At 43.7% G+C, this 8531-nt stretch overlaps 1 long non-coding RNA gene across 1 annotated transcript in view; it reads left to right on the forward strand.

The window, feature by feature from the left end:
- Nucleotides 1–1948: 1948 nt before the first annotated feature.
- The window catches only part of LOC109305455, a 16174-nt gene continuing 9591 nt past the window's right edge, over nt 1949–8531 (forward strand). The window contains exons 1-2 of the long non-coding RNA XR_002099630.1: nt 1949–2030; nt 2451–2453. This is a non-coding gene — a long non-coding RNA (uncharacterized LOC109305455). The remainder of the gene's footprint in view (nt 2031–2450; nt 2454–8531) is intronic.

Here is an 8531-nt window from a genome sequence, read left to right on the forward strand (position 1 = left end):
ATAATATCCTGAATTGAAAAGGAAAGGGCCTGTCTATAAAGGTTATGCAAGTGGCACCCTTTGGCCAGAGCACTCATGGAAGCTGAAGTCAGACATATAGAAACTTAGATTTTCATATTTAAATATAATTTATATATTAAGCATGTAACCTTGACATGCTACAGTACCTGGAACTGTACTCTTCTCCGTGTACAGATGTTAGCTCTGCAAAGCCAAGAGACAGAAGTCCTTTGTGAAACATTGCAACATTTCACAAATTAGATGCTTAGCACCCATTGCAGTAGTCTGCCTTTCCTCAGATCACGGCTTGGCCGTGCATGGTGGTGCTCAGTAAGAACGGTAAGTCAGCTGGGCAAACACCACAACCAGGAGGCCGCTGCATGCCCCGCAACCCTCCCCCCTGCTCTGTCCACCGTGTCTAGTGTCCCACTGGGTGATGGCCACAGGTAACTGCTGACGCTGCTCTGAACCCTTTTCCTCACCCCCTGTCTGGCCATGCAGGACAACCACTCTGATCTGCTGTTGCACAGTCCTCGGTGCCTAGGGTCATGTTGCATGGGAGTGGGGTTTTGGAAATTCAGACACAGCATGACAAAAAGGTTCCTTTCAGTGGAGGTAAGGGCATAGCAGTGGTTCCTCAAGGCTGCTGCCTTCATACGAAGTATGAAGTACTTGGGACTACTGCTCTGCTAACATTTTCTACAATGCAACATTACCAGTTTTCACTGGTGCCTGAGAATGCCATGCTCAGAATTGCCTGTTGCCACTGACTGGAGCGGGCGGTGGAAGGAGGAGGTTCTGGAGAATTGCTCTTCAGACAAGAACCTTTGCCTACCCTCAGTAACCCAGACACTGTGACCCATTGACTCAGACACTAGTATCAGGGATGCCTCCCCAGTTACCTCCCTTCCCCTAACTGACCATGATTATGCATGCCCCTTCCCTGGCATTGGCACAGATGGAAGCTTCAAATCTGGATGCTGTATGACCCAGTCAAAGTCTAGGGAGAAAGGGGAGGTTAAAATGGGGCAAAGCAGTTCCCCAATGAGTGCAGTGTAGAATTGGAGAACCACATGATAATTTAAAGGGCAAATGAAAGCACTCGAAGTGGAGAAGTAGTTATTAATTTTGTGCCAGTGTCAGACTAACAGATGGGCACAAGGGGGCTGGCAGCCCCCTAATCATGTGCCCCTGCCTTAGCCCACCCCCCCCTTCACCCCTTCATAATCATGATGCACTTGGACTTGACAGAGGCAGCATGAACCTGACATGCATGCTGGCTGCTGTCATCCATGGCGGTCCCCTGGCATCCATGGCAGACAATATACGAATGAGCCCACTTCAGTGTTCCGCTGACATGCTTCATGAATAGCAAGTTAGGAATCATGGAATCATAGATTCATGGAAAGTAAGGGCTGGAAGGGACCAGGAAAGATCATCCAGTCCAAACCATGCTACTCAGGGAAAGAATACTGCTGAGATCAAGTGATCCCAGGAAGGCATCTGTCCAGTCTCCTATTGAAAACTTCAAAGGTTAGAGACTGCACAACCACCTTGGGAAGTCTATTCCAGATTCTGGTCACCCTTACCACAAAAATGTTCTTCCTTACATACAATCTGAAACCATCCTCTAACAGTTTATGGGCATTCCCATTTGTTCTCTCCTGGTTGGACATGCCATATAGTTAACATTTTTTCTCCCAACTACAGGTATTCACCTCTTACATACTTATACATGGCCACCAAAGTCCACCCCACCCCACTGTCTTCTCAAGCCAGAACAGCCCCATATACCTTAATCTTTTGCCAAGGTTTGTCAGCATTCATTCATTCATTCATTCATTCATATCTTGACTCACTGCCTCACCAGCTATGAAGACTGTGAGGAAGGACCAGTGCCTTGACACATGGGTGACTGGTGGGTAGCCCTCTATTGCATCATGGCCTGAAAGGGGCCCTGTATGCAACCCTCCTCAACATACCCATCAGTACATGGCTCACTGGTTACCTACACTGTCCACAGATTTTAGGTACCAAAAATTGAAAAAAAACCATCCAGAGCAAGTGTGCTCAAAAGAAACAAAGTTGCCAGGATAGTGTCAGCATGTCTGTTTACAAACCTTTTACACCAAAATGAGGGTTGGAGGGGGCTGAACTTTTCCTGACCTGCTCAACAAATGACCTATAAATTGAAGGCCCAAGTATGGGTATCCCTTATTGATCTGAGACGTCTGAGGCTAAGGAGAGAAGAGAGCAGACCAGAGAGCAAAGAGTTAACCAAGGCATGTAAAACTAGGACAACTTGGTCCTGTGTAGAAACTATGGGCCTGGTGCAGGTACTGGGGGACCCTGATGTGTTAACCCAGTTTGGCATCAGCAACAGCCCTAGTGCGAACTTGCATATCTACCTGGATGTGTCCAGGAGACTTGCCCAGCGGGGACACAACAAGATGGTGGTCTACTAAAGGGTAAAGGCCAAAAATATGAGAGCTGCTTTCTGACATGAAGTAGCAAGAGCCCATCAGAAGGGCACCCCCATGCATAACATGCTGTATTATCAGTACCTCCAACCATTAATGGAGTACACAAATGCCAAGCAATGATATGACTAGAGGTATCCAGGCCATCCTCTGCTCCCAAGAGCTTGCTGACCATGGGTCCAACAGGGATTCCTGCTGCCTCAAGCAAGGCAGACAATGGCAGTTCATTAGTTCTGGCCCTTGATGAGTCCACTGAACAGGAGAGGGTGGGGACACCATCCTCCACAACTGGTATGTTAAGCCATGAGGAATTTTTAAGTCAACTGACATCTGAATTGACACCTGAGATTAGGCTGGGCTGTGATGTGAGGGGGAGGGGTTAATTCAACTGACAAGTAAACTGACAGATGGGGGGATTGGATTGTCATGCCAGAAGGTGAAGGGCAAGGCAAAGCAGGGAGGCTTTGCTGGTGAATTGTTTGCAGCCATTCAGGGCCTGCAGTCCAACAACTTGGACAGGCAGGCAAGCCCTTCTTGGTGGTTTTTCCCAAAAGTTTCTTATCCACTTGTCTGATTCACTGAGCACAGAATAATTCCCCACATTCCTTGATTTTCAGCTTTGCTTGTTATGCCACTGTCACCAAAAAAACAGACCACATAGTAAGGCTGTTAATGATGCCCAGACAGATAGGATCGTCAGCACCTTCAGTACCTGTGTGGTGTGGTTGCAGGAGATAGCAAGACAGGCACATCGCATCTGTGGCTGAGTGTCAGCCTAGCAACATGGCAGGAGGCATTCATGAGAAAGACAGAAAGAAGAGCAGTCCAGCTCAGAAATATAGAAAACCAGTATTGCTTATGTGCAGTGATAATCGCTGGTTATTGGTTATCACTTGTTTGTTGATTTAAGCATAAACAATGCCTAAGGTTATTGCTTGGTGATATAAAAATTCCTGTAAGAAAACTCATTGCATATTGCCTGAGGTTTAAAAAGTTGAAGAGTACTACTTCTTGATAATGGTTACCTTGTAAATGCTGTGAAGTTTGGTTATTTCTGTAAATTATGCCTGATAAATCAGTACTTCTTAATTATGTAAAAAAAGTTTCTATCTTCTTTTCTTCCAATGTGGGCCATTAGGAGATCATCAGGCCAGGCTCCTAGGCTTTGTTCCTGACTTTGTTGTCATCACTGCCAAATCAACAGCTGATTGCAACATTAGTGGGAGTTGCTTAACATGTAAAACTGGGAAAAAACAGTAAATCCCCAAATGGCAACAGCATAGCACAGGAGGGCAGGGTACTGTGGGCTGCAAGTGAGGGGCCTTGGCAGGGCCAGGGGTGCCCATGTCATGAGTTAAGAGCAGCAGAATGGCTCAGGGGGTTCTGGCTTGGAGTGAGGGACAACAGAATGGGCATCTCTTTTTTTGAACTGAAAACATGCCCTGGACCAGGGCATCTCTTTTTTTGAACTGAAAACATGGTAACCCTTATGATGGTGAAATTGTCAATAAGGGCTGCCCACCTGCTGCCACTGTAGGAGCACCCATGGGTCTGACTGTGGGGTAAGCCTGTGCAATCATGAGTGGTACAGCAACCAGCACTAGGGAAAAAAATAACTTTATGAAGTGTGGCAGCTACCGGCTGCCCTCAGTGCTATGACAGGGTGGGTGCCAGTTGCTCTATGACCATCTGAAATCATGAATTGTGCAGCAGACAGCACAAAAAAAAAAAAGTTTGAAACGTGGCAGCAGCTATGGGCTACATTCAGTGCTGTGAGAAGGTGGGCGCCATTTGCTCTGTCTGACTGAAGGGAAAATGAAAGCAGTTCATGGCACCCCCTTTAGGCACCCAAGCAGTTCTTCATTCCTGGATGGAACCAGGGGTAGATTATGTAGTGACGGTGCCAATCTCATTAAGGGCTGCCTGCTGCCATGAGTCTGAATGTGGGGTGGCTGTGTGGAAGAGGCTACGGGCTAAAATCCTGTGATCAGGTGGGAGACATTTGCTATGAAAGCAAGGATGAGTGTGCCTGAAAGCTTGCAAATTAAGAAATTTTTCTGAAAATATTCAATTGGTGTAGTAAAAGACTTCTACCACAAGTTCTTACTCCTTTTGCCTGTAGACCAATACAAGTATCAACCTGTATCTCTCACCTCTTTAGGTAGCCAAGCAATTCTTCACTCCTGGATGGAACCAGAGGCAGATTATGGGGTGATGGCCATTGTCACCCTAGCCAGGGCATGACTGGGTGGGAGGGGGCAGGTGTCCATACAGGAAAACAAAAATTGATTCATATCAGGCTGGGTGAACTGCAATATCTGGTGTGCAACACCTATCATCCAAAGAAACACATTACACCCAATTACCTAAAAAGTGCAGGTATCTTCTTCTCCTATCTGCAATTCAAAGCAAAATCTGGTGATTAACGGGCTGAACTACACAGAAGTTGCAGCAGCATCTGGTGGACAAAGGGGCTCCTTACACATCTTTGAGTGCATTTCTGTTTTCGCATAGCGGATCCATGGACTCATCAGTTCAATTCCTGGTGATCCAAACTAAAATAGATCAGGATGAGTTTTATTTTAAATTGCCAAAAAGACATTTAAATTGCCATAAAAACCCATATGTGAAAACTGTAAAGCCGCTAAATTGCAAAAAAGGGCAATTTTTCGTCATGTGTACAAGCACCCTGTGTGACTTAGGCCCTCAGCATCACACTGTGTTGCGCCCTAATCTGCATTCATGCCATGCCCCACTGCTGGGTAGGTAGGGCTGGGTGCCCTCCTCCCCTCCCTTCCCAGGTCCAAAGCCATAAATGCCCAAACCAAAATGACCTTGAGAAGAATTCAGTCTATAACAAGGTGAAAAATTTGAAGCTCAGAGAGACTGCAACAAGACACCCAGTAGTATTTGTTGAATCAGAACAAACCCATGAAGACTTACTGGTGGAGCTGAAAAAAGTATTGAGGACAAAGGCATCAATGAGATTTTGGGAGACACTAAAGATTCAAGAGGGCCAAGATGCAGATTGCAGCATTCTCAGATTGTACGTGGGGCTCCTTATACACTAAGGCATACCATCAATTAATAACAAAATGACTTCAGCTGATTAGATGCATGCCCATACAGATCTCAAATGAAAATGGTAGACAATATGGGTACGTACAGTAGCCACACATACCGGTACCTAGCTATCTTCTAGCCTAAGTACCCAAGTACCTTAACATCCAGGACTCCTCAAGCATATAATAGCTTAGTCAGACCAATACATTACATAAAAATGTGAAGGCCAGCTAAAAGGTGGTTAGAGCAGGTAAACCTTATTGCATTTATCCTATGATGCCCAACGTGAATCTTGTAAATCTATATGGCCTTTTTTACCAAACAGTTATTGAATGGGTCTTGTCTATTTATAGATATAGAATGTCTGTGTCAGTGGGACTTTACTGAAACTGTATTTTCATGTTCAAATTTAAGACAGTACATAACATGCCCATGAAATCATGTAGGCATTGAATTGGATGTAAGGGCTGTTGGCTTCCTACCACAGCTTTCAGAAGTGCTGTTACTTGGCCCACCTACTGCATATTCCAGTGAAGGCCTCTGAATAAAAAGGCTTATTTTTCTTTGTCATAGTATTTTACTGAAGACAGCTCCCATCTTCATGCTGGTCTGAACTAACTCATAGATAACTGGACGAGACAAATGTGTAATTTTGTTTTACCTTGAACAGTACGTTTCTCATTAATAACAAAAAAAACCATTGGTTTTTATGAACCTTTATCAATATAAATCAGTTTAGACTGACTGTCATCATCCTATAGCAGATATCTAACCCCCACAACTACCTTTTGAAAGAGCTATTCCTGATGGAAAAGGAAATCTGTATAATGATAGAAACTTAGTTTCATGATGCACAATAGAGTCCCCAAAAACAGAATCTTTACCTTGTTATATTAATCTCTAAGTCATTAACACTTGTAAGACCCAGTATTTGCACAGATGGGATGATTTGCCACCACCTTGCACCTTGTATAGTCATTATACCTGTGGCAAAGTAACTGCAAACACTCCCAGTGTTCCCATAGCATTTTACTTCATTTTGCTTTTGTTTGTATGTGCTCAACTAAATACAGGTGAATAGTAAAGCTAATTTTAATTGGACCACTCATCTTGAAAGCTGTGACTATGGGCACATCTACACATTGCCCTATGGAATGTAGTCATGCACTATATCACCATAAAGTGAGCTACAGTGACATAGCAGGCGCTACCCAGGTATAGCACACCACTACGGTGACATAGCTGGTGAAATGTAACTGTGCGCCATGCACACGGCAAAGTAACCACTTGTACTTCACTGTACATAGCAACAGCACCGTACAGTGATGTGTAGACATGCCCTATCTGTCCTTTCAAGTTTGTGATCATGGTATAAGATGCAAGGCAAAGTAAAACCAATCCCTCACCCCTTTCTTTTATTCTCTGTGTGAATTGCTATCTAATTTTAGTCATCTGGATAGAAATCTTAACCAATAATTATAAAATTAAATACCTTTGTATGGCTTTTATTTAAAATATTGCCACATTTCATTCACAGGACTATATTTTCATAATGAAACCTATGAATAAAGTTAAGATTCTAAACCTTGCAAGATTTGAATTCAATACCTCTGACATGCGGGGCAAGCACCCCATCCAACACAATCTTTGGTTAACAGCTGTGAGGAATTTTACTAGGTTAAACAGATTTTTTATTATGACCTATGGGAACTGGCATGTGTTATCTTAGCTACAGAAGGTCTCTCCATTCCCTGAATGCAGAAACATATTGAGGGTTGCAAGAAAAAAATATGAGGAAACAAGTTCAAATAAAATTTGGTCTCTAAGTCATAGCAAGAAGTATTTACAGTTAAAATGTATTTAATTCAGATCCCAGTTGGTGTGCATGCTTGATTTTTACAGAACATCACCACATACAACTCCCTGTAGAGACACACAGAAATCAGGCCCACAGAAGTCTAGCTCCTCCATGGAATGAGGATCCTAGAGACCTCACACCACTAGAGGATCTGGCACAGACCACTTATAAGATCTAGTCTCTGTGTTGTGCTTAAGTAAAGCAAGAGACAGAATCATTTTCCTTTCCACTTAAGGGTCTCCCTGTGAAGCATGCACAAATCTCATTTTGGTATTAACAAATGACCAAATGATCTGGCCAGGCAAAACAAAAAGATCAAAGGGTCTGAGTCTTATAGGAGACCCTTTATTCCTGAGACATTCCTCAGACCACTAAACTAGTGCCAACAGCACCTTACTAAAACTTTAAGGTTGCTTTGAACTACACCAGAGAGTAATGACTCCCAAACCCTTTGGTGCTGGGTACCAATATAGAGTTCCACTGTCACACACTTCTCAGTGAAAACAATGGAAAGGCACAGAGATGCTATGTTGGCTTCATACCACACACTGATAGGCATGCATATAGGATATCTCCCAGTGACTGGTTCCACCAGCTTCAGGACTGCTTTGACTTCTACAACAAAATCTTCACCAAGGCTGAGGCTTTAAACAGATGTCTCATTTGATGCAGTCCTGATTGTCCCGGGCTTGAACCCAGATCAAAACAAGAGCAACCCGGGCATTTACACACAACCCTTCCAAGCTTCGTTGCTACCCCTCTGCCACTGCATAGCCAAAGAGAGCACACAGCCTCACAGGTTTCTCCCTGGAATGACCTGCAATTAACTTAAATGACCCACAATTAATTTACAGACATACACAGTGATGTTCCATGAACAAGCATTAACACATTTTATCTCAATACTTCACAGGTACTTGAAACAGAACAAACTGGTACATCTGTAGGATCATGAAAGAAAAGATGCAAAATTTGTTTGCACCCTGAGAATCCAGCCAATTGTACTCTAGTTATAAGGAAAATCTCTGTACTACATTTTAGATGCTGTCTCATATCAGTATGTGAACACTGTCCTACTGGTTCGCGCATGAGTATTAAACATCAACAGTTGCACCAATACTATCTCTTGT

The sequence above is a fragment of the Crocodylus porosus genome, unplaced genomic scaffold (assembly GCF_001723895.1).
Source record: "Crocodylus porosus isolate Cpor-Errol unplaced genomic scaffold, CroPor_comp1, whole genome shotgun sequence".
NCBI classification, from domain to species: domain Eukaryota; kingdom Metazoa; phylum Chordata; order Crocodylia; family Crocodylidae; genus Crocodylus; species Crocodylus porosus.